Genomic DNA, 23,956 nt, shown 5'->3' on the forward strand with positions numbered 1-23,956 from the left:
GAACAGTTGCAGGAACTGGGTATGTCTAGTTTAATGACAAGAAGGACTAGGAAGACATGATAGCAGTCTTCCAATATCTCAGGGGCTGCCACAAAGAAGAGGGAGTCAAGCTATTCTCCAAAGCACCTGGGGGCAGGACAAGAAGCAATGGGTGGAAACTCATCAAGGAGAGAAGCAACCTAGAACTAAGGAGAAATTTCTTGACAGAATAATTAATCAGTGGAACAACTTGCCTCCAGAAGTTGTGAATGCTCCAACACTGGAAGTTTTAAAGAAGAGTGTTCTGTTTCCCTTCCCCCAATACTCCCAGCAAAGAGTCAGTCAGAGGCCTCCTTTTCTGATTTATTTACATATATATAAATGTCCTGGCTACGTCTACCCACGGGCCTGCCAAGTTTCTGGAGATAACAAGGAAATTACAGATAAGGCCAGAATTACTCACGAATATATTCTTCCCTCCATTGATACAGATTGCCCGCCCAAATTCATTACTTTGTCCAAGACAAAAAACCAGGAAGTCCCGCCTCCTATTTATAGTCTCTGCAGATGTCACCGCATGACAATTATGACTTGGCTTTGTCCCAACTCTTCCGCTGCTGCGCACGCCGATCACGTCTACGTAACCTTGCGTCACTCCAAAACTGTTCTTGGGGCGTTGCCAAATCAGAAAGAGGCTCCATGGTATCAGGCTTTGCCGGCCCCTCCTCCTCCCTTTGAGTGGGTGCCAGGGAGGGAAAGGGCTCAAGAGAAGCAGGGCTGGCCAGGTCTTCTCCCTCACTTTCTGAATCATCCGAGTCCAGGAGTCCGGGTCCAGGAACCTGGGTCACAACAAAGAGATTGAACAACCATTTGTCTGAAGTGGTGTAGGGTTTCCTGCCTAAGCAGGGGGTTCGACTAGAAGACCTCCAAGGTCCCTTCCACTTCTGTTATTCTCTTCTCATTCTATTCTATTCTATTTTCAGAGAGGTAGCATGCTGTTCTTCCTGCATCTCTGATTTTATTAGGGAAGGCGTTGTCCATATCCCCATTGTGGCTGAATGTGCAGAATTGGGATAACACAAGATTCTTCCATCCAGGGTGCCTGCAGTGCTTGACGTAGTGGCTCAGCTATAGCAGACATGGGATGTTCCACACTAGACCCAGCTACCTTGAGGATTTGTGGCAGGACTTAATCTCCTTTTCCCAACCAGGATCCTTTAGGGCCAAGGGCCTCATGCCAGCATCCCAGAGTTCAAGCTTTTTGCAGCACCTGGGATGCAGTTAATATGCACTCTGCTTTCAGATCATTATGAGTTGCTGTATCATCAGCAAAAGGACTCTGGAGTGAACTAAAACGGAAAGCATGCTAAGCATCAAGCTATTTGAGTCAGACGTTTCTCAAAGCCCTCCTCCTCCTCCTCCTCCTCCTCTTCTCTTAGTTTGAATGGATATCCTGCAGTGGTGGGATTCAGCCAGTTCGCAACACTTCGGGAGAACCGGTTGTTAACTTTCTGAGCAGTTTGGTGAACTTGTTGTTGGAAGAAATCATTAGGGCAGAGAACCGGTTGTTAAATTACTTGAATCCCACCACTGATATCCTGTAATGTTTTCCCCCACTCCTACAATCAGGTCAATGGAACATGCTACAGTTCAGTGGGAGAACAAGTGTTTTGCATGACAAAGCACCCAGGTGGGTCAGGGGTCTCCAACCTTGGCAACTTTAAGACTTGTGGACTTCAACTCCCAGAGTTCCTCAGCCAGCAAAGCTGGCTGAGGAATTCTGGGAATTGAGGTCCACAAGTCTTAAAGTTGCCAAGGTTGGAGACCCCTGATTTAGAGTGAGAATTTTCCTTGTTTGTTACTTAGTCCCTTGGAAATGCTTTAAAACAAACAGGACGGGACAGGACAGGACAGGACGGGACAAGACAGGAAAGGAAAGGAAAGGAAAGGAAAGGAAAGGAAAGGAAAGGAAAGGAAAGGAAAGGAAAGGAAAGGAAAGGAAAGGAAAGGAAAGGAAAGGGGAATGAAAACAGAAAGGGAAGGGAAGGGAAAGGAAAGGAGAATAGAAATGAAGGGAAATGAAGGGAAATGAAGAGAAGGGAAATGAAGGGAAGAAGGGAAGGGAAGGGAAGAATGGAAGGGAAGGGAATGGGGAAGGGAAAAGGGAAAAGGGAAAGGAAAGGCTAAGTTCATTTTCTACAGAACCACAGCCCTGAATCTCCTCACCCAGCCACTTTCCTTCCTGCACCTTCTCTACTTTTGCAGACTTCGTTGGGTGTGGAGAAGCATTACAATAAGAGATGAAGAAACAGAAAATGGTTCTGCAGATAAATATGCAGATAATATTTGACTGGACCTCATCTTTCTCTGTGGCACCAAAGCTGAAGTTATCTTCCCCGAAACTGAATCGGGGAAGTTATATCTTTTTGCAACTGAAGCGAGAACATTCAGTCCAAAAAACTTCTTAGCTTTCTGGATGTATTTATCATTGGCTGGATTCCTTCTGCGTGGGCTCCTTGCAACAGGCTAAGCTGCAAAGAAGCAAAAACAAACCAGAAAGTCCAAACAAGGCTATGGCTAAATAAGTTTACCCTGGTCTCCAAATGAGCCTGCTAGATGTTTGATGGAGCAGATAAGGCACATTGCATGCGTGAACAGGTAGGTTTCCACAACTGGTAAAATCCAGGCGATAGACCCCTTGGCCTAGTGGTGAGGGCACTAGAGTACATACCAGGAGACTGTGAGTTCTAGTCCTGCTTGGAGCCGTGGTAATGCAGTGGTTGGAACGCAATATTTCAATGTTACAAAGAAAAACCAGAAAGTCCAGTTGCCTCTTGAAAAAGCACTTTTGGGACCACCATGACTTGAATGACTGAGAATCTCCAGAGACAATATTTCAGTCTAACTCTGCCCATAGTCAGGAGTTCGGCTCCTGATTGGCTCGAGGTTGACTCAGCCTTCCATCCTTTCCTTCGGGTAAAATGAGGAGCCAGATTGCTGGGGGCAATATAGCTAAACTCTGTAAACCAGGGGTCTCCAACCTTGGTCCCTTTAAGACTTGTGGACTTCAACTCCCGGAGTCCCTCAGCCAGCAAAGCTGGCTGAGGAACTCTGGGAGTTGAAGTCCAAAAGTCTTAAAGGGACCAAGGTTGGAGACCCCTGCTGTAAACTGCTTAGTGCAGGGATGTCAAACTCAATTTCATTGAGGGCTGCATCAGGATTGTGTTTGATCTTGTGGGGGGGCTCTGTGGGGGTGGCCAGCTTGATGTCACTCTTGTCAGGGGCTCCTATGGAGGCCTGAGTGCTCTGCCAGCGAAAATGGGCTCCAGAGTTTTGTTTTCAGCTGCGACGGCCTCCTACAACCCTCTGCCAGTGAAAATAGAACTCCATTTTTGCTGGCAGAGGCACCGCAGGCTGGTCCTTTGCTGTTTCCAGGGTGGCCCTATGGGGCAGAACTAAGCACCCTGTGGGCCAAATCTGGCCTGCAAAGCTTGGGTTTCACACCCATGGCTTAGAGAGTCCTGTGAAACACTGTGAAGCAGTACCAGTAGTGGGTTTCACGTACCTTCGCTACCGGTTCGGAACTGTGAGCGCGTGTGTCTGTGATGACGTCGAGGCAGAAGGGCGGAACCTCCCACCGCTGCTACTAGTTCACCCGAACCGGGGCGAACTGGTAGAAACCCACCACTGAGAGGTACATAAATCTACGTGCTGTTGTTATTGCTCTTTGGACACAAACTCAGCCGGGTGACCTTGGATCAGTCCTTTTCTCTCTCCACCCAAGGAAGGAAGAAAGCCAGGGCAAGTGACGTCCAAACTCTGACCAAAACGAACTTCAGGGACCTTTCCTTTTCCCTTACATGTTGACTCAGACCAGTGAGGTTGTTAAATTCAAATATTTTAACAACTGGTACTCTGCCCTAATGACCAGCTGGGTAGGTGTGGCTTGGTGGTCATGTGACTGTGTGGGCTTGGCCAACTCAACGTCACTCACTTCGATGGGTGCTTCACCTTAGCTGTTACAATGTAATAAAGGTTAACCAGAGAGGCAGTTTCTGTAAGCAGGGCAATAAAGATTAGGCTAGAAACACCACCAGAATGTTTCCTTCCTGCCTTCCTTACAGGATTAGCCCTGTAAAGTGGGGGGAAAAAACAAAATAAGATTTCTTCTAACAACCGGTTCTCCGAACTGCTTAGAAAGTTAACAACCGGTTCTCCCGAATAGGTGCGAACCGGCTAAATCCCACCACTGACTCAGACCCATCTTCTGCAGAAACGGAGCGGCGGCGGCTGTTTTGCAAGCTGCGAGCCAGAGAGTGCAACCTACCCCCCCTCCTCCGTCTCTCCCTCATCCTTCCTGACATATAAACACCTCTCTCCGGCGCAATGTGCCACTGAACTGGGGTTTAGCAAAAAAAAAAAAGATATTTGGAAACCAGCAAGATGTGACAAACAGCTTGAGGGAGAAAAGGAAGCGGAGTGAAACGCTTCGAGCAGCAGTGTTAATGCCTGTTATGGTTGCCGGAGGGGGAGAAATGAAAGGAGTGATGGGGGTGGGAGGAGGAGAATTTATGTCCCAAACTCAGAAGGGATTCTCTCACTGGATAGGGAGGGTGGTGGAGGGGGAAAAGAGTAACGCAATGACCTTTGGAATAAATCAAGTGCTATCAGCACTGCGGTTCCTACTCCCCGTAATAAACACTACATCTACGTCCCCTCTCTTTTTCACCCACCCACCCCTTTTCTTGGTGTGACATAATTAACAAGGATGAATTGTTATTACATGAAAATAGATGATGTTGCTGCAAGTTTACATAATAGCGTCACATCTTCCTCCCGATGAGCTGGGCAAGCGCCAGCGTGTAAAACAGAAGAAACAGGGCTGAACAGGTAAGGACCCTCTATTTCTTGGGAGCGAAAATAGCCTGGGAACAAATTGGTGGTGGGCTTTAACTTGGAGGCGGTGGGTCTCCGCCTGTATGCAATGGTGAAGATGGCCCATTTGTCCCTTCAGAGGGGGTCCCAATGGGGTTGATCCCTGATGATTCATGCAAACAGCGTGGTCATGACAGCCACTGTCAGACCTGCCCCATTCTGGGTGTTGAGGAAAGAAAGACCCTCGACTCCATTTATAGCGAAAGGTATACTTCTACTAAAGCCAAGTGGTTACAGCATAAGAAAAGCCAGGTCTGAATATTCCCACATAATTCCCTGAGAAAGGGGATAATGCATTGTTAGCACTGATGATATTACCTAGTTGGGTAAGGAAACATCTTCAAGAAAAGCCAGATCTGAATATTCCCACGTAAAGCCGATAATTTTCCTTTTTCCCAGCCCCCCCCCACCCCACCCCCCGGTTATCATACTAGTGTCCAATAAAGTTCAAATGTATTGTTTTGGTAACAATCCTAAGTTTGACACCTCTTTGGTGGGCGTTCTTATTCCATTCCCATGCCTGTGTCCTTGGATCATTCAGTCGTAGTCTCTGGTTGGCACTTGTCATGATTCTTGTCATCCTCCCCGCTTCCCGCATCCTCTTTTTCTTCCCCTCCCCACATTTATGGCAGGCTGCCATCAAAGTGAAGCGTAGTTGAACTCTCAGCCTCTCCAACATCAGCAATTTAGGAAAACTAGTTGGGAAACTCAAATAATTTGGCAACCTAATGAGAAGGAAGGACTCACCGGAGAAAAGCCTAATTCTGGGAATGATGGAGGGGGAGAAGAAGGAGATGACAGAGAACGAGGTGGCTGGATGGAGTCACTGAAGCAGTCGATGTGAGCTTAAATGGACTCCAGCGGGTGGAAGAGGACAGGAAGGCCTGGAGGAACATTGTCCAGGGGGTCGCGATGGGTCGGACACGACTTCGCAACTAACAACAACAAGTTGGGAATGGGCAAGCTGCTCTCCATCTGCAGATGGTAAAAATTGACCTCAGCTGCATCTGTTTTGCCAGATTTGTGAGTCTTTCCACCATCTCTGCCCTTTTCAGCTGCCCAAATCTCAGCACAAACAGTTTTGTAGATCCTAGGCTTGGACCAGCCAACTACCATTTGATAGCATCCATACATCTCCCTACAATGTGACATTTAGTTCTTGGGCACATTAGCTTCCCTTTATGACTTTCAACACCTCCCTCTTGACCTTTTCATTGCCACACCAAAAGCGGCCAAAATCCCCAGTGTGTACCTGGACACCATTCCTCTCCAATCCCTCCTGTCCTGCATTATTTACTCGGTGCTCTTGGCGCAGACAGGTAAGAGGAAGTATTGCTTTTAATAACAAGCTGAACCACAATGGCTCCGTTGCTCGGAGAGAAGTGGGAGGCGTATCTGCAGACAGGTTCTTTAAAGCAATTGCCCAGGATGGTTCTGAGAAATAATTCCAGCCAATAAATGCCAGAGGCTTTAGCTCCATCTGCATGAACACAACTGTTTTTCTTGCCCTTTGAAGAACAAACACAAGGAAGGGTTCGATCAGGGGGTGTCAAACTCGATTTCGTTGAGGGCCACATCAGGGTTGTGTTTGACCTTGGGGGGGGGATGTCAGTGGTGGGTTTCAAAATTTTCCAATACCGGTCCTGTGGATGTGGCTTGGTGGGTGCGGCATGGCTTGGTGGTCGTGGTAGGGGAAGGATACTGTAAAATCTCCATTCCTACCCCATTCCAGGGGAAAGATACTACAAAATCCCCATTTCCTCCCCATCAGCTGGGACTCGGGAGGCAGAGAATAGATGGGGGCAGGCCCAGTCAGAATTTTTACTACCGGTTCTCCGAACTACTCAAAATTTCCGCTACCGGTTCTCCAGAACTGGTCAGAACCTGCTGAAACCCACCTCTGGGCGAGGTGTGTGGTCAGGAGGCATGGCCAGCTCAACATCACTTGTTGAGGCTCTGTTTTGGGCTGCGACAGCCTCCTTCAGCCCTCTGCCTGAGAAAATGGAACTCCCTGACAGACGGCTGCAGGAGGCCATCGCGGCCAAAAAACGGAGTCTGGGAGGGCCATGTGTGGCCCGTCCCAAGTTCCGTTTTCACTGGCAGAGGCACCACGGGCCAGTCTTTCCCTGTTTCCAGGGTGGGTCCCAGGGGCCAGATCTAAGATCTAAGAACAAATTTGGCCCACAGGCGTTGAGTTTGACACCCCTGGGTTAGTTGCTTCAGGAGATTCCTTTAAGTCAAAGACAACCTGAAATTTGGGGCATGCTTGACTCCTGCCAAGACAGGCTGAGTTTCAAGATTTAAGAGTGAGGCGGGGAATGCATCTTGTACTCTGTCCTCTAAGACCTTTTTTTTCCCCCCAAGAAGCACTCAGCCCATAATTTATTTAAGGAGAAGGTCCTGTTACTCATCCAGAGAGAATGGTATCTAGACAGTCTATGAAAGAGATAAGGCAGGGGTGTTCAAATTCAAGGCCTGGGCCCCAGATCCAGCCTGCAGGGTGCTTAGATCTGGCCCACAGGGCTGCCCTGGAAACAGCGAAGGACCAGCCTGCAGTGCCTCTGCTAGTGAAAATTGAGTTGGCCCTCCCGAGCTCCGTTTTTGCTGGCAGAGGGTTGTAGGAGGCTGTGGCAGCCGAAAACAGAGCTCAGGAGCCCGTTTTCACTGGCAGAGCCCTCGGGCATCCACAGGTGCCCCCGACATGAGTGACCCATCCTGGCCATGCCCATCCCAGCCCCCCAAGGTCAAACACAACCCTGATGCAGTCCTCAATGAAATTGAGTTTGACACCCCTGATATAAGGAGTTAGACTAACTTTTTTTGGAGGGGGTAGAGAAAGCCCCATCAGTGAAAAGTTGGCTTAAATGGTTCCTGCTGCCAAGAAAGTAAGAAATTCATCCAAAAGAAAAAGACAACTTAACCTACCTCTAGTCAAGGCCGCCATGTTGAATGGGCTTCACCTGGGCCAACCCTACAGTCAAGGGAAGGGGAGCAGTGGCCTCAATTCCTGAAAGCAGAAGAACAATGTCTGGGAAGTCAAATCTTGAGGACTTGATTGGGTTCCAACTGATCGGGTTGCCAGGCAACCTGAGAGGAAAGACTGGGGAATTCTGGGAATTAAAGCTCACCCGTCTTAACACTGAACTAGAAGGACACGCGAACCTAGCTTCTAAGGATTGCTAAACCAAGATTGGCATGGAGCTTTTTTCAATCCTACGGATCAGTTGCAGTGACCACCCATCAATGAGACTTTTCTTGAGTCTTCTTCGAAACCTGTTTCCTGCCAGTTCCTGACAATGAAAAACAAAAAAAAGAACAAATGTTGAATGGCTCTTTCAAAGAGCAAAATAAGCCAACCTGGTTACAAGACATGTAACCTTTGGATTCTCTCTCTCTCTCTCTCCCTCCCACCCTCTTTCCCTCCCTCCCTCTCTCTCTCCCTCCCCCTCTCTCTCCCTCCCTCTCTCTCTCCCTTTCTCTCTCTCCCTTCCTCCCTCTCTCTCTCTCCCTCCTTCTCTCCTCCTCTCTCCGTCCCTTTCTCCTCTCCTCCTTCCTCTCTCCTCCTCTCTCCTCCCTCCCTCTCTCTCCCTCCCTCTCTCCTCCCATGCTTCCTCTCCTCCTCTCCGTCCCTTTCTCCCTCTCCTCCTCCTCTCCCTCCTCCTCTCTCTCCCTCCTCCTCTCTCCCTCCCTCCCTCTCCTCCTTCCTCTCTCTCCTCCTCCCTCCCATGCTTCCTCTCCTCCTCTCTCCCTTTCTCCTCTCCCTCCCTTCCTCCCTCTCTCCCTCCTCCTCTCTCCCTCCCACCCTCTTTCCTCCCTCCCTCCCTCCTCTCTCCCTCCCTTACTCTCTCTCTCCTCCTCCTCTCCCTCCCTCCCTCCTCTCTCCTCTCTCTCCCTCCCTTACTCTCTCTCCCTCCCTCCCTCTCCCTCCCTCTTCCTCTCCCTCTCCCTCCCTTTCTCTCCCTCTCCCTCCCTCCCTCCCCCCTCTCCCTCCCTCTCTCTCTCTCTCTCTCTCCTTCCTTCCTCTCTCCATCCTCTCCCCTCTCCCTCCTCCTTCTATCCCGCCTCTCTTCTCCCCTTCCTCGCTCTCCTCCCTCCCCCCTCCCTCCCTCTTTCTCTCTATTCCAAAGCTTGCCTTGCTTAGAGTTTTGACTAACCCAATAGGGTGACCTAGTAGGCACTATTGAGAGCCAAGCAGGAGAGGCTGTGCCAAATTAAAAGGGTTGTTTAGCCAGCAGAGGTCTGCCATTGAACCACCTGGAGCTGTGATTAACCCAGAAGTTTTCTTATCATGTCAGACGCCATCTCCACAGCTTCCCTTTCAGGCCATGCTTGAGGAGGAGCTCCTGCTAGCTCTTTCCCTCCCCCACCTGGCTCACTAGCTGGGAAATAGCACCGTGTTTCCAAACAGAACAATTTATCCACACATAGAAGCCCTGGAGACTTCTCCTAAAACTTCTTTGGAGACGTCTAGTCTCTATCCCTCTGCTCAGATGCTGAAGGAATGCAAAATAACCCAAGGATGGAGGGGGATAACAGAAAATGAGCGTCTTCATCCTTCATTCTGTTCTCTGTATCTATCCTTCGAATACGGTCTCTCTAAATCCTCCTATGCTTTATCGGGAGCCTTCTATTGGGAGCTGACCAGAAAAGCAAGCAAAAGGAAGAAGAAGATAAGAAAGCCGAACAATACCGACTAAAATATCAACTGGCATCATTCAGAGAAGCTAAACAGAAACAAACTGGAAGAAAATATGTCTCTATTTGGATTCGGTGGCCAGAAAACAAGCAGAGAGAGAGAGAGAGGGAGGGAGGGAGGGAGGGAGGGAGCCAATTAAGGGTAGTGGTTAAAGGCACCAGGCTGGAAATCAGGAGACCGTAAGTTCTTGGGCATGAAGCCAACTGGGTGACCTTGGGCCAGTCACTATCTCTCAGCCATAGGAAGGAGTCAATGGCACACACCACTTCCCAAATCTTGCTGAGAAAACTGTAGGGATTTCTCCTGGCTGTCACTGAGAGTTGACACTAATGAGGGGAGGGGAGAAGAGGGGAGGAGAGGGGAGAAGAGGGGAAGGGAGGAGAGGACAGGAGGGGAGGGGAGGACAGTTCTTCAGAAGGTACTCAAAATGAGAAGGAAAGGAATATGGCCAGAACCATAGATGAATTCTGGTAAGAACCATCATGAATACCACGGCCATGCTTAGCAAAATAATTTCTGGTCCCAACTGTGGTTATAAGATGAGGACTATCCATATAGCTTTCTCCAGCTTGCTGCCCTCCAAGTATTTCGGACTTCGGCTCCCATAATCCTCCCAGCCACCACAGCTGTTGAAGTTCTAGCCAGGATTATGGGAACTGAAGTTTAACAGCTCCATAAGAACGAGATGGGCGAAAGCTCAGAAGAGAATTTATCATCTCATGGAGCCTACGAGTCTAAAACGAGGGGTGTCAAATCTTGGCAAGTTTAAGCAGTGGTGAAATCTGAACCGGTTTACTACCGGTTCGCTGGCTGCGCATGCGCGTGTACACGCACCCCACGCACCACGCACCAAATGCAAGATGCACGCATACGCAGTGCACACCAAAAGGAGGCATGGGGTAAGTAGAACAGCGTGCCGAGTGTGTGTGTCTGATCAGCTGTGGCACGCAATCTTTTTTTTTTACTTTTAAAAGCATTTTTTACAACCTATTCGGCTGAATAGCTTGTTAAAAAATGCTTTTAAAAGTTAAAAAAAAGGCTCTGATGATCGTGCGGCTCAGCTGTGCTCGTCAGAGTCTCTTTTTAAAGCATTTTTTAAAAGAAGTGGCAAGCGGGCATTGGATGGGCACAGGCAGGGGAGCCAGGAATTTTTGTTACCGGTTCTCCGAACCACCCGCTGCCTTTGCTACCGGATCACCCAATCCAGTCCGAACTGGGAGCATTTCACCCCTGACTTTAAGGCCTATGAATTTCAACTCCCAGAATTCCCCAGTCAGTCTTAGTTGACTGGAGAGTTCTGGGAGTTAAAATCCACAGGTCTTAAAATGGCCAGGTTTGGACACCCTTGTTGTAATACTGTCAAAAGGGGATCCAACCAGGAAGAAGCGGGGGAGGGGGGAGGCTATGCATTTATTAGGCTTGGTTGGTGCTTAAAATTACATCTCACACACACACACACACACACACACACACTCTTACACATTCCACACTGGTAAATTAAGGTTCTGCAAAGACAGACACTTCCTGTGCTACCCAGCACCAGCCTTCTCCTCAATTATCTTAGCACCTCATTCCATGCATCACTTACCGTGAGACAGCAGAAAGTTTTCACCAAGTTTCCCCCGTCTAATTAAGAGACTCACAGATGCTGGATAATCAATCCCTCTGCTTTCTTAATTAAAGCAATGGAGGCAATTTTCAAACTCTGTTTGAGGATTAATTTTCACCGAAAGTCGGTTTCGCAAGAAAAGGTTTGAGGTGTGTTTGCTTAAGAAGCAGGAAGCATACGATCCTGCAGGGCAAAAATTAGGATTGTTGAATGTTGTCGTTTTACGGCTACCTATGTAGAATCGGGACACCCGAACAATTGCTCAATGACTCAAAAAATATCCAAGTTTCCATATTTCTTGAATCTAATAAGGTAAAACTTCCCCTCACACATATGTGCTAGTCGTTCCTGACTCTAGGGGGCGGTGCTCATCTCTGTTTCAAAGCCGAAGAGCGAGTGCTGTCTGAAGACATCTCCATGGTCATGTGGCCGGCATGGCTAAACACAAAAGGTGCACGGAATGCTGTTACCTTCCCACCAAAGGTGGTCCCTATTTTTCTACTTGCATTTTTGACGTGCTTTCGAACGGCTAGGTTGACAGAAGCTGGGACAAGTCACGGGAGCTCACCCCGTTACACGGCAGCACTAGGGATTCGAACCGCTGAACTGCCCGACCTTTTGATCGACAAACTCAGCGTCTTAGCCACTGAACCACCACATCCCTCAGAATCTAACAGTCGTCCACATATTTGGAATCAATAGTTACGTAGAAAGTTTATGAGCTTCAGGCAAATGTACACCCCACAGGATAATCCTGCTTGGAGGCTGATATTGGCAATGAAAGCATTTCACATATCGCCTAATTATAATGTAAGCTTGTGATGAAGTGTATGACTCAGTTCCCTGGGGGACATTAACTATGTCATAAAGAAGTCCAGAGAAGAATAAAACAAATCTGAAGGATTTAGACATTCACACTCACACACACACACACACACACACACACACACAGAGAGAGAGAGAGAGAGAGAGAGAGAGAGAGAGAGAGGTGGCCTGCTAGGGGTTCACAGGGGTTTGGCAGAACCTGTAGGTAAGATTCTGTGCAGTTCGGAGAGCCCCCAAATCCCACTCCTGGCTGGCCCCTCCTGTCCCTCCCCTCCCAGGAGTCTCCACGCGGCCCATTTTGTATACAGGTAGGTTCAGGGCGCACACGGAGGCTCTGGGAGGGTGAAAAATGGGCCTTCCAGAAGTTTGGGAAGGGGGAGTGGGGCCAGAGGGACTCCAGAGCCTGGGGAGGCCATTTTTGGTCTCCAAGAGGCTTGAGGAAAGCCTCTGGAGACCGTGGAAGGCAACCCCCCCCCCCGCCATAGTGCAGGAGGCTGACTAGGCCATGCCCACCATGGCCACACCCACCCAGCAACTGGGCAGAGAACCCCCCCTGATAAAATTTTTGAAGCCCACTCCTGCACACACACACACGCAGCTAGCTCCTGGGTCATGCAAATCACTCAAGATCTAATTTGAATCATCCATTTGATTGGATGAACTCAGCTTGATTCAGGTGATTGATTGAGGTCGATGGGGTTGAGAACTTCAATTTGAACTGTCTCAATCCATTTTGGGGTCGGGTGGGCGGGGAAGCATCCATGGATTAGAGAAAAGACAACGATGAGAGAGACGACAACATCTATTAGAAAAAAGTCAACGTTGATTAGCGAAAGGACGATATCGATGCGAGAAAAGACAAGATCTACGTTTATTGCTGATTGGAAACCCTTTGTGGACCTTTTTTTTTTTTAATGGGAGATTCTTTGGGGCTTCTTCGAAAGCGAAGCAGGCTCTGTTTCTCCGAGCCCTTTTCTCTATATCCCATCAGCTTTGTTCCGACCTGCCAGTGGCATTTGAGCAAATCATATTTTACACCTTGTCATAAAATCCTTTTCACTCTCCGCTTCCTCCTAAAACTTGCTGCCTCTGTTAGAACGGTAAGGTCACCGATCAGATAATGCAAGCAAACTAGCAGCCATGGAATTTTCATTGTGATTCACTGACGGTGGTAAATATCAAAGAGCATTTCAACAGAGGTGCCACGGGGATCCACAAAGCCCAAGAACAGTACCAACTGTTTCATCCTTGTAAACTAGGTTAACTCTTTCCTTCTCAGCTTGAGACTCTACACACGCAAGGATAGGAGATTCCATTTTGACATCAACCAAACAGCTTCTCTTCCCCCTCAACAGAGGTGCCACGGGGATCCACAAAGCCCAAGAACAGTACCAACTGTTTCATCCTTGTAAACTAGGTTAACTCTTTCCTTCTCAGCTTGAGACTCTACACACGCAAGGATAGGAGATTCCATTTTGACGTCAACCAAACAGCTTCTCTTCCCCCTCAACAGAGGTGCCACGGGGATCCACGAAGCCCAAGAACAGCACCAACTGTTTCATCCTTGTAAACTAGGTTAACTCTTTCCTTCTCAGCTTGAGACTCTACACACGCAAGGATAGGAGATTCCATTTTGACGTCAACCAAACAGCTTCTCTTCCCCCTAGTTGCTGAATTCCTAGTAGATCCATCAGATCTAGGAAGGTCTGGAAAGAGCTTCCTTTATTCCCAAGCAAAATTTCTTCTGAGGCTGATTTTCCAAGATATTTGAATGGGAGGTTCAGTAGACTGATCCTGCCCTAGCCTTCTGGAGGCTGGGGGCGGGATTTTTGGTGCTCTTTGAGCTTGGTGGTTTCATTACCCAACTAGGTAACATAATCAATACTAGAAGGGGGTGAAGTTGGAGGAGGAGGACTCTGGGTTCCTTGGTGCTCTCTGAGCTTGGTGGTTTTCTTGCAGATGTTTCATTACTCAATTAGGTAACACCACCAGTGCTAGAAGATAGTAAGGTTTGCTCTTACTTTTATATACTAGTGGTTTTCCCTGTTAGTGTTGGTGGAACTCATTTTGGTGGTTCCTTGGTTAAGCTGTTGTTGACTGCTAGCTTGTCTGCAATTGGTGGTTCCTTGATTTGGGTATTGTTTCCTTCTTGAAGGTTGGTTTAGTGTTAATCTGCTCATCTAGGCATTGATTGCTGATGAGGAGGTGTTTTGGTCTTTTTGTTTCCTTGTTGGCTATAGAATAGAATAGAATAGAATAGAATAGAATAGAATAGAATAGAATAGAATAGAATAGAATAGAATAGAATAGAATAGAATTCTTTATTGGCCAAGTGTGATTGGACACACAAGGAATTTTATCTTGGTGCATATGCTCTCAGTGTACATAAAAGAAAAGATCATCAAGAATTCTAAGGTATAACACTTAATGATAGTCATAGGATACAAATAAGCAATCAGGAACCAATCGATATTAATATAAATCATAAGGATACAAGCAACAAAGTTACAGTCATACAGTCATAAGTGGAAGGAGATGGGTGATGGGAACGATGAGAAGATTAATAGTAGTGCAGATTTAGTAATAGTTTGACACTGCTGAGAAAATTATTTTTTTAACAGTGATGGCCTTCGGGAAAAAACTGTTCTTGGATCTAGTTGTTCTAGTGTGCAGTGCTCTGTAGTGTCGTTTGGAGGGTAGGAGTTGAAACAGTTTATATCCAGGATGTGAGGGGTCTGTAAATATTTTCACAGCCCTCTTTTTGACTCGTGCAGTATACAGGTCCTCAATGGAAGGCAGGTTGATAGTAATTGTTTTTTCTGCAGTTCTAATGATCCTCTGAAGTCTCTGTCTGTATTGTTGGGTTGTAGAACCAAACCAGACAGTTATACAGGTGCAAATGACAGACTCAATAATTTCTCTGTAGAACTGTATCAGCAGCTCCTTGGGCAGTTTGAGCTTACTGAGTTGGCGCACAAAGAACATTCTTTGTTGTGCTTTTTTGATGACGTTTTTGATGTTAGGTGTCCATTTTAGATCTTGCGATATAATAGAACCTAGAAATTTGAAGGTCTCTACTGTTGATACTGTGTTGTCTAGTATTGTAAGAGGTGGAAGTATGGAAGGGTTTCTCCTAAAGTCTACCACTATTTCTACAGTTTTGAGTGTGTTCAGTTCCAAATTGTTCCGGTTACACCATGAGGCTAATTGTTCAACCTCCCGTCTGTATGTGGATTCATCATTGCCTTGAATGAGATTGATCACTGTTGTGTCATCTGCAAACTTCAGTAGTTTAACAGATGGATCGTTAGAGATGCAGTCATTGGTACACAGAGAGAAGAGAAGTGGGGAGAGAGCACAGCCTTGGGGGGAGGTTGTAGATGTTGTTTATCTCTATGTGTCTGTCAATAGCAGATTTATCTAAGTGCTAGGATTCCAGGAATTCTCTGGTGTTTTTGGACTTGGCTTGATCTAAGATGGTCACAACTTCCCACTTGAAACTATGGTTGAGCCTGTCCCTATATTGTGAAATTAAGAAACCTTCATTGTGTCTTCCGACTGCAAGTCGGTGATCATGAACGCACTCTGCCAGCAGGACTTACAGTCAGCTGTAAGATGAAAAAGGATGGAGAAATATCCTAAAGGGAAGGTATGAAAAGCTAATTTAGCTCTTCAAAACCTATGATGTCATCAGTCACCTACTCTTTAGATACTCCTCTACAGATGTGAATTGACCCACCCATCCACGCAATCAGGAAATAGTCCCTGCAGAGCTTTTTCATCATTTGTTACACTCATTTGTCCCCATAATTAAATCACAAATATTATCTTTTTTTTTTAGGGGGGAGGTAATGAAATTGCTGAATACATCTTTTATTGAATATGAAACCGATTTACCTATTCCAAGCTATTAACTCCCAAATGCCATCTTAAAGTTTAAGGCAAATTGTATTCAGCTCCTTGGTTTTGCTGATGGAGAAGACTGCTTTTTATATTCCAATTTTTTTTAAAAAAAATGCTTCTTTTTACCCTCTAAACCAGTGGTTCCCAACCAGTGTGCCGCGGCACTAAGGGGTGCCGTGAGATCTTTTGAGGGTGCCGGGAACTTTTGAGCTACGGAGATTTTAAATATCTATTTCCTTATAAGGGTGCCGGGAACTTTTGAAAGGCTTTCCAAGGGTGCCTCAAACAAGAAAAGGTTGTGCCTCAAACAAGAAAAGGTTGGGAACCACTGCTCTAAACCATATTACAGAAAGTGTACTGGTGGAGCAGGCAATATATTATATTATGGAAAGAAATTTGCTGAAGGAACATCCGTTTCCCAGGTACCGTATTTTTATGTTTCTTTTGTGTCTTGTCTTTATTTCCCACCCCCCACCCCCCAGTTTAGGTAGAAATCTTAATAAGGAAAGCCGACGCATAAAGGAATCCATGATTTAATTGGAATTGATCGAAAGCACAATGTTATCACAACTTGTCATCGTAGTGTGGGACCAGGAGCGATGTTATGCAGCCTGCGTGATTAAACACTCCCTTATGTTGTGTTTATTAACATGATTCAATGGAACACAAAGGCAAATGTTAAACAAATGCACGCACACTCGCTCCATCATGCTTGTAAGAAAAGAAGAGCATCTTCTTTCGAAGATCTATCTGGGCAGGTAATAGGATTCAAAAGAAACCCGCATGTTTAAACCATACGGAATCCAGCAAGGAAATCAAAGCACCCCTAATTTGCATTGCAAATGTTGTATGATCAAGGTCCTGGCAGATGTGAGACCATTGGTGCTCTCAACAGCTGGGCTGTTTTCTTGCAGTCATTTCATTGCCCAACTAAGTGACTATGAGCCAGCTGTGTGCTGCAGCTGCCGAAAAAGCCAACACAGTTCTAGGCTGCATAAACAGAGGGATGTGTTGTGACCTAGGCCCAAGTAGTTATTACCAGACACAATCAGTCCTAAACAAACATATTTTATTAGAACAGCTGAGAATTACTTCATTCTCAGCTTAGTCCAAATTAATTCCAAAACAAGGTCCTTCAGAAAAAGTCCTTTGACCTTATCACAAAACTTTGTCTTCTTTGGCACCCTGCCAAAGGCTTTTCTTGGCAAGAACTCCGCAAAGTTCAGAAACAAGAGATGCTAACAAGAACCAATTGCAGCAACGTTGCTTTCCTACAAAGGACCCAAGAGCCGTTGCTGCTCTTTTAAACCTTTAGAGAGGGGCCAATCATCTCCTGGCCTTACTCCCAAGTCATCCTTTTTGCTTTAGCTGCTCTTCCCTTCTGGCAGCTCTTCGCATGCGTGCACTAGGAGCAGGCTCCTCCTGTTCCTCTGCCTCTCTGCTGTCTGCCTCTGGAGGCTCCGGAGTCTGCGCATTGCTCCCAGATGGCCCTGGCCCCATCTCTGCCTCTGATGCAGAGTTCTCATCCAGGCCTTCCCCTGACTCCAGGACTGGCCCATTTTCCTCCCCAGCCTCCTCACTGTCCGACTCTGCTGCCAGCTCCTCAGGTTGCTGGCAGACCACAACAGGATAGAATCAAGGTCACATGAGGTGTTAATACCACTTTATAATGCCTTGGTAAGGTCACACGTGGAATCCTGCATCCAGTTTCGGTCACCACGATGTAAAAAAAGATGTGGAGACTCTAGAAAGAGTGCAGAGAAGAGCAACAAAGAGGATTAGGGGACTGGGAGCTAAAGCATATGTTGCCTCCAGAAGTTGTGAAGGCTCCAACACTGGAAGTTTTTAAGAAGAGATTGGATAACCATTTGTCTGAAGTGCTGTAGGGTTTCCTGCCTAAGCAAGGGGTTGGACTAGAAGACCTCCAAAGTCCCTTCCAACTCTGTTATTCTATTCTAAGTAACATCCAGAGTGCTAGAAGGCAGAGGGGTTTTCTCTCTGTTTAAAATATTTGAAATATTTGCAGATCCCTCACATCCTGGACATAAACTGTTTCAACTCCTACCCTCAAAACGACGCTATAGAGCACTGCACACCAGAACAACTAGACACAAGAACATCCCGAAGGCCATCACTCTGCTAAACAAATAATTCCCTCAACACTGTCAGACTATTTACTGAATCTGCACTACTATTAATCTTCTCATCGTTCCCATCACCAATCTCTTTCCACTTATGACTGTATGACAATAACTTGTTGCTGGCAATCCTTATGATTTATATTGATATATTGATCATCAATTGTGTTGTAAATGTTGTACCTTGATGAACGTATCTTTTCTTTTATGTACACTGAGAGCATATGCACCAAGACAAATTCCTTGTGTGTCCAATCACACTTGGCCAATAAAAAATTCTATTCTATAAAAAAAATTCTATTCTATTCTATGTACAAGGGGTCTTGAACCACCAAGAACACCTCCCACCAACATGGACAGTGGAAGCTACTTGTATATAAGCATATATCAAACCCATTCCCTTCTAGCACTGATGATGTTACCTAGTTGGGTCATGAAACACCTGGCAGAAAACAACCAAGTTCAGAAGGCACCAAGGACCCCACAGTTCAACCCTGAGCTTCCAATATCTTGTTTTTATTGGACCTGGCAGATGCTTAGAAAGGGTAGGTTAACGGGGGAGATGAACAAGTTTTATGTGAGATCTTTGCGAACTGATTTTGGGTGCATCTGAGATGATCGAGGTAGATCTACAAAGACTTCTCCTATGTTAGTGCACAAAATGTGCTCTGCTCGGTCTGAACAATCATTTCTTCAATCCACTCTCATCTGTTTCATAGTAGCTTGCAGGAGATGAGCCCAAGGGAGGGGTCAAACCAGTAGTAGAATTCAGATTTTTTTACTACCAGTTCTGTGGGCTTGGCTTGGTGGGTATGGCAGGGGAAGGATATTACAAAATCCCCATTCCCTCCCCACTCCTGGGGAAGGATACTGCAAAATCTCCATTCCCATCCCACTCTTGGGCCAGCCAGAGGTGGTATTTGCTGGGTTGTTGTTGTTGTTTTTACATTTATATCCCGCCCTTCTCTGAAGACTCAGGGCGGCTTACAGTGTGTAAGGCAATAGTCTCATTCTATTTATATATTTACAAAGTCAACTTATTGCCCCCCCAACAATCTGGGTCCTCATTTTACCTACCTTATAAAGGATGGAAGGCTGAGTCAACCTCGGGCCTGGTGGGATTCGAGCCTGCAGTAATTGCAGGCTGCTGTGTTTTAATAACAGGCTATCTTACAGCCTGAGCCACCACGGCCCTAGTAATTAGGTTCTCCAAACTACTCAAAATTTCCGCTACCGGTTCTCCAGAACCTGTCAGAACCTGCTGAATAGCACCCCTGGCTCAAACCCATCACCTGCAGACCCAAAAGAGATCTAATTTCAGCCCACCTTGATTTCCTTTCTGTTCTTAACTCCCGCTAATTTCCCTTGACCGCTACTAGTTCAGATTCTTGTAGAGATCTTAAGCTTGCAATAAATCTTCCTACTCATTTGAAATGCCTGAATCTCCTGACACAGCTACTAGATATCCCCAAAAAGTCACAGTATGATGCAGTGGTGAAATCCAAATTTTTTTACTACTGGTTCTGTGGGCATGGCTTGGTGAGCGTGGTGTGGCTTGGTGGGCATGGCTTGGTGGGCGTGGCAGGGGAAGGATACTGCAAAATCTCCATTCCCACCCTACTCCAGGGGGAAGGATATTGCAAAATCTCCATTCCCACCCATCTTTGGGGCCAGCCAGAGGTGGTATTCGCCAGTTCTCCGAACTGCTCAAAATTTCCTCTACTGGTTCTCCAGAACCTGTCAGAACCTGCTGGATTTCACCCCTGGTGATGCTATCATTTCCCCTCCCCAGTAAAAGACCCATTTTCCTCGAACAGACTTTCAAATTGCTTCTTTGAAAAAGTTCCAGAAGCTTGTCAACCCATTTCATAATGTGAAAATCCACCCAATTAATTCCTGCTTTTCGGTCTTCTTCCATCCTATGCAGAAATAAGAGAGCAAAAATAAATAAATAAATCCTTAACTCCCCTCCAAGGAACCATCGTACAAAAGCTGAGGGGTGGACTCACCAGCATGACATCCTACCCTGTGTCATCGTGAACGCGATGTAGAAAAAGAGACTCCGGAAAGCTTATCAGATAATAACATCCAGGATGAAATTCCTTACGCTTCTCGTTTTTTTCTGGGTCACCTTATCAGTGGTTTCTTCGCTGCTGACCTCATGGGAATATGTTTCTTTTCGAGATGCTGGGGAGTTTCAGCCCTAACGTGCTTAAGAAACGTGACTGGTTTTTTGTATTCCTCCAGCGAGACCAGAAAACTCATCGGCTAATCTACGGATCCGCAAGACCACAAAGGCACATTCGGTTATACAACATCGCACTCAAAATCAACAACCAAGCTTTGCTGATCTAAATAACGTTTCTTAACTTGGGGAAAAAAACACCCAGTTCTTTTGATGTTGCTCGTGGCCTGCTAGAGATCAAAAAATTTTCATCTAAAATTAAATTAATTTAAATTAATTTAAATTAATTTAAAATTTAAAATTAAATTTAAAATGAGATTGGGGATGCTCGACTGCCATTTCAGGAAGAAAAGGAGAGAGGAGTAGAAGGAGGGAAGAAAGTAGGTAGGAAAGTGTAGAGAAGGAGGAGGGGAATAAGAGGGTTAGATAGGGTGGAAGAAGGGAGGAGTGGAGAAGGAGGAGAGGAAGTAGTAAAGTGAAGGAGATGAAGGATGGGAAAGTAGTAGAGGGTAGAGAGGGAGGTTGTGTAGTAAGGAAGTACTATTGCCTTATACATTGTAAGCCGCCCTGAGTCTTCGGAGAAGGGCGGGGTATAAATGTAAACAAAAACAAAAACAAAAAAGTGGCAGTCGGGCAGGCCTGAATCAGTAATAAATAAAAATTAATGATTAATGATGGATAATAGTTTGTACATAAATATGATGTTGAAAAATGGAAATAAAAAATTATTTTAAAAAAAAAATTTCATCTAAGGGGGTGACAGATTCACTGATGTTCAAAATCCAGCCATTCCATTTTAGATGCCACAGCTTAGGGGAGGACGGGGGGGGGGTGTCTAACTTTAGCAACTTTAAGACCTGTGGATTTCAACTCTCAAAATTCCCTTACTAGTCATGCTGAGTGGGAATTCTGGGAGTTGACGTCCACAAGTTGGGAAATTCTGGAATTTGAAGTCCACAGGTCTTAAAGTTAGGGTATAATTTGGAACTTCAATGTATCTTGTAGATACTCCATCAAGTGTCCCACACATTCCGCAACCCATCGTCCTTCAATTTTAGACAAGAAAGGAGAACTAAAACCAGCGCAAACGTTGAAAACCCAAGGAATAAATACAGAACAGTGGCCCTACCTACTGTTGTGTCTCGTCCAATCTCACCTCAGCCGGGGTCTTCTTATCTGCTTCTGAACACGGAGGAATGTTCTAGTATGCCTCCTGGCCCCAGCCCTGGCTCCATGCCCAGACAGGCTGAAGAGGAAGAAATACATCCAGCCCCCTGCTCTGGCTCCATGCCCAGGCAAACGGAGCAACTAGACCCCTCCCCCTCCCCCACAGCATGTGAGCCTGAGGGAGGTCAATTACCAACAGCTGCCAACTGGAGTGACCCTCGCGTCAGAAGACTTGATAGACGGAGGCAACAGAAGGAAGGGAGGGGCAGGCTTGGATAAGTGCTGAGTCATGGAGCCACACCCCATGGCCTGTATAAAGGATCTGCTTTCTGGCATTCTCTGAGTCAGGCAAAGTCTAACATATCTTGCTGAAGTCACTTTCTGGTTTCCTGCCTGCCTTGAGAACTTTGCTATGACTTTGGCAGAACTGCAGAGGCATGCCTGATTCGGATTTCCCGGACCCAGCCGTCAGCGGAGGAGTGGGACACGACACCTACAAACCAAAACAAGACTACAAAAGGCTCAAGAACAGTTCGGCGTATATGAACAAACAATTGGATATAATTTGACTAGGAAAAGAAGGAAAAATGATTACAAAAATTGTACAAATTTCTACTACGATATAAAATGGAGGAGGAAGTTGTCAAAGAAATGGCAATTAGTTGGGAAAATCTGTTCCTTTCTTGCTACCGCAACGCAAAAGTCCTAGCCAACTTTTAACTTCTGGGTTTTTACTCTCTCTCTCTCTGTCTCTCTCCAGATTCCTGCACTCTCCAGAGCCTGCTGAAAATATTGCTTGTGTTGTTTCATTGCTCCACATTTAAAAAAAAAAAAAAAAACTATGCCTGATGGTACGGAAAGAAAAATCTGCCCCAGGTGGATTGGAACCAGTCGAGCATACGCAATGGGTAGGTCGCTCTGCGGCGAAGGAATGTACTCGGCTTTCAGTCCTTCCTCAAATACGGCTGGAGTTAAAAAAAATTCCGCCCGAGAAGGTGGTGCAAAGCTGCAGCTTCTTCTTCCCGGGGTGGGGGCCCCCACGAGACCTCTCGCCCTTTGTCTCTCTCTTCTGCTAGCATCCGTTTAATAAAGGGCTTTATTGCACAGGTGGCTAATTAAATGCTGGCTTATTAGAAAACATGTTTTGTTTGAGGTTTAACGGCTCCGTCAGGTGCAGCTACTGCTGCTGCTGCAGTGGTACTAAATATAAATAGGTCTACTGTTGCGGCACTGAAGACTGAGTCTTAAAGGGCCAGCTTAGGTCCATCTCACGGCAAGAAGGGGAAGAAGGGGAAAGGGCCCAGATACAGGCAGGCAACAGTTGAACCTAGAAACACAAAACACGGTTGTGTGGCGCAACGTGGAGAGACGTGTTCTCCGTTTCTGGGATTCTGAAATAATCGCTGGGATGAGCTCTTCCTTATTCACCATGATGGGATTGGAAGTAACTGCCCACTCACCCACCTGGATCAGCCAAATCTTTTGATGGGGATTTGGTTAGTCCGTCAACTGACCACGGGAAAGAAAACTCTTATAGCTGACTTACAGAAAAGGACTTCTTTAGGCTCTGTGTCTGGTTGAGATTTGGCCTTCCCATGGCTATCAGGAGTGTGGATGAACAGGTGTGGATGGATAAGAGCCCTCTGGGATGACCCTTGACTGAACTACCACAGGAATCCATCCTGCCTGCCTTCCTTCCTTCCTTCCTTCCTTCCTTCCTTCCTTCCTTCCTTCCTTCCTTCCTTCCTTCCTTCCCTCTCTCCACCCATACCAGTTTTCTTTCTTCTTTCTTCCACTGTACCTACCTTCCTTCCTTCCTTCCTTCCTTCCTTCCTTCCTTCCTTCCTTCCTTCCTTCCTTTCTTCCTTCCTTCCTTCCTTCCCTCTCTCCACCCATACCGGTTTTCTTTCTTCTTTCTTCCACTGTACCTCCCTTCCTTCCTTCCTTCCTTCCTTCCTTCCTTCCTTCCTTCCTTCCTTCCTTCTTTCCTTCCTTCCCCTCTCTCCACCCATACCGGTTTTCTTTCTTCCTTCTTCCACTGTAACTTCCTTCCTTCCTTCCTTCCTTCCTTCCTTCCTTCCTTCCTTCCTTCCTTCCTTCCTTCCTTCCTTCCTCCCTCCCTATTCTCTCTGTCTCCCTCCATCTTCTTCTGTGCTGCCTGGGGAATTCTGGAAGTTGAAGTCCACACCATTCTTAAAGTTCTCAAGGTTGAGGAACTGTGTTCTGGGTACATGTCCAATCCCTTATTTCTGGGTCATAGTTCTCTGTTTTGTTTTTTCTTTTTGGGGTGTTTTCTTACAACCCAGAGAAGAACATCTAACTCTTCCTCCATCTCCCCTCCCTCCCTCCTTTTTTTTTTCCCTTTTAACTTTGGATCACAATCTCTGCTCCGGCTTCTCCTCATCTGATGATCAGATGCTATTTATGCATCCCCTTAGTCTGTTTGCTATGATTCCAACCATATGTTTGCTGCTCGGTTGAGTTTGTTTAATAATGCAAATATTGTAGAGGGGGGGAAA

The 23,956-nt window shown here is 46.3% G+C and overlaps 1 long non-coding RNA gene across 2 annotated transcripts in view; it reads right to left on the minus strand.

The window, feature by feature from the left end:
- Positions 1 to 295: 295 nt before the first annotated feature.
- Positions 296 to 23,956, minus strand: part of LOC131184906 (uncharacterized) — a 28,155-nt gene continuing 4,494 nt past the window's right edge. The window contains exons 2-4 of one of the 2 annotated variants that reach the window (XR_009152053.1): positions 8,043 to 8,204; positions 7,840 to 7,921; positions 296 to 818 (exon numbers count right to left, since the gene is read on the minus strand). This is a non-coding gene — a long non-coding RNA (uncharacterized LOC131184906). Of the gene's footprint in view, positions 819 to 5,979; positions 6,423 to 7,839; positions 7,922 to 8,042; positions 8,205 to 23,956 lie in introns of those variants that run through there. The other variant, XR_009152054.1, reaches the window with a different exon arrangement.

The sequence above is a fragment of the Ahaetulla prasina genome, chromosome 13, assembly GCF_028640845.1.
Source record: "Ahaetulla prasina isolate Xishuangbanna chromosome 13, ASM2864084v1, whole genome shotgun sequence".
Taxonomy (NCBI): Eukaryota; Metazoa; Chordata; class Lepidosauria; order Squamata; family Colubridae; genus Ahaetulla; species Ahaetulla prasina.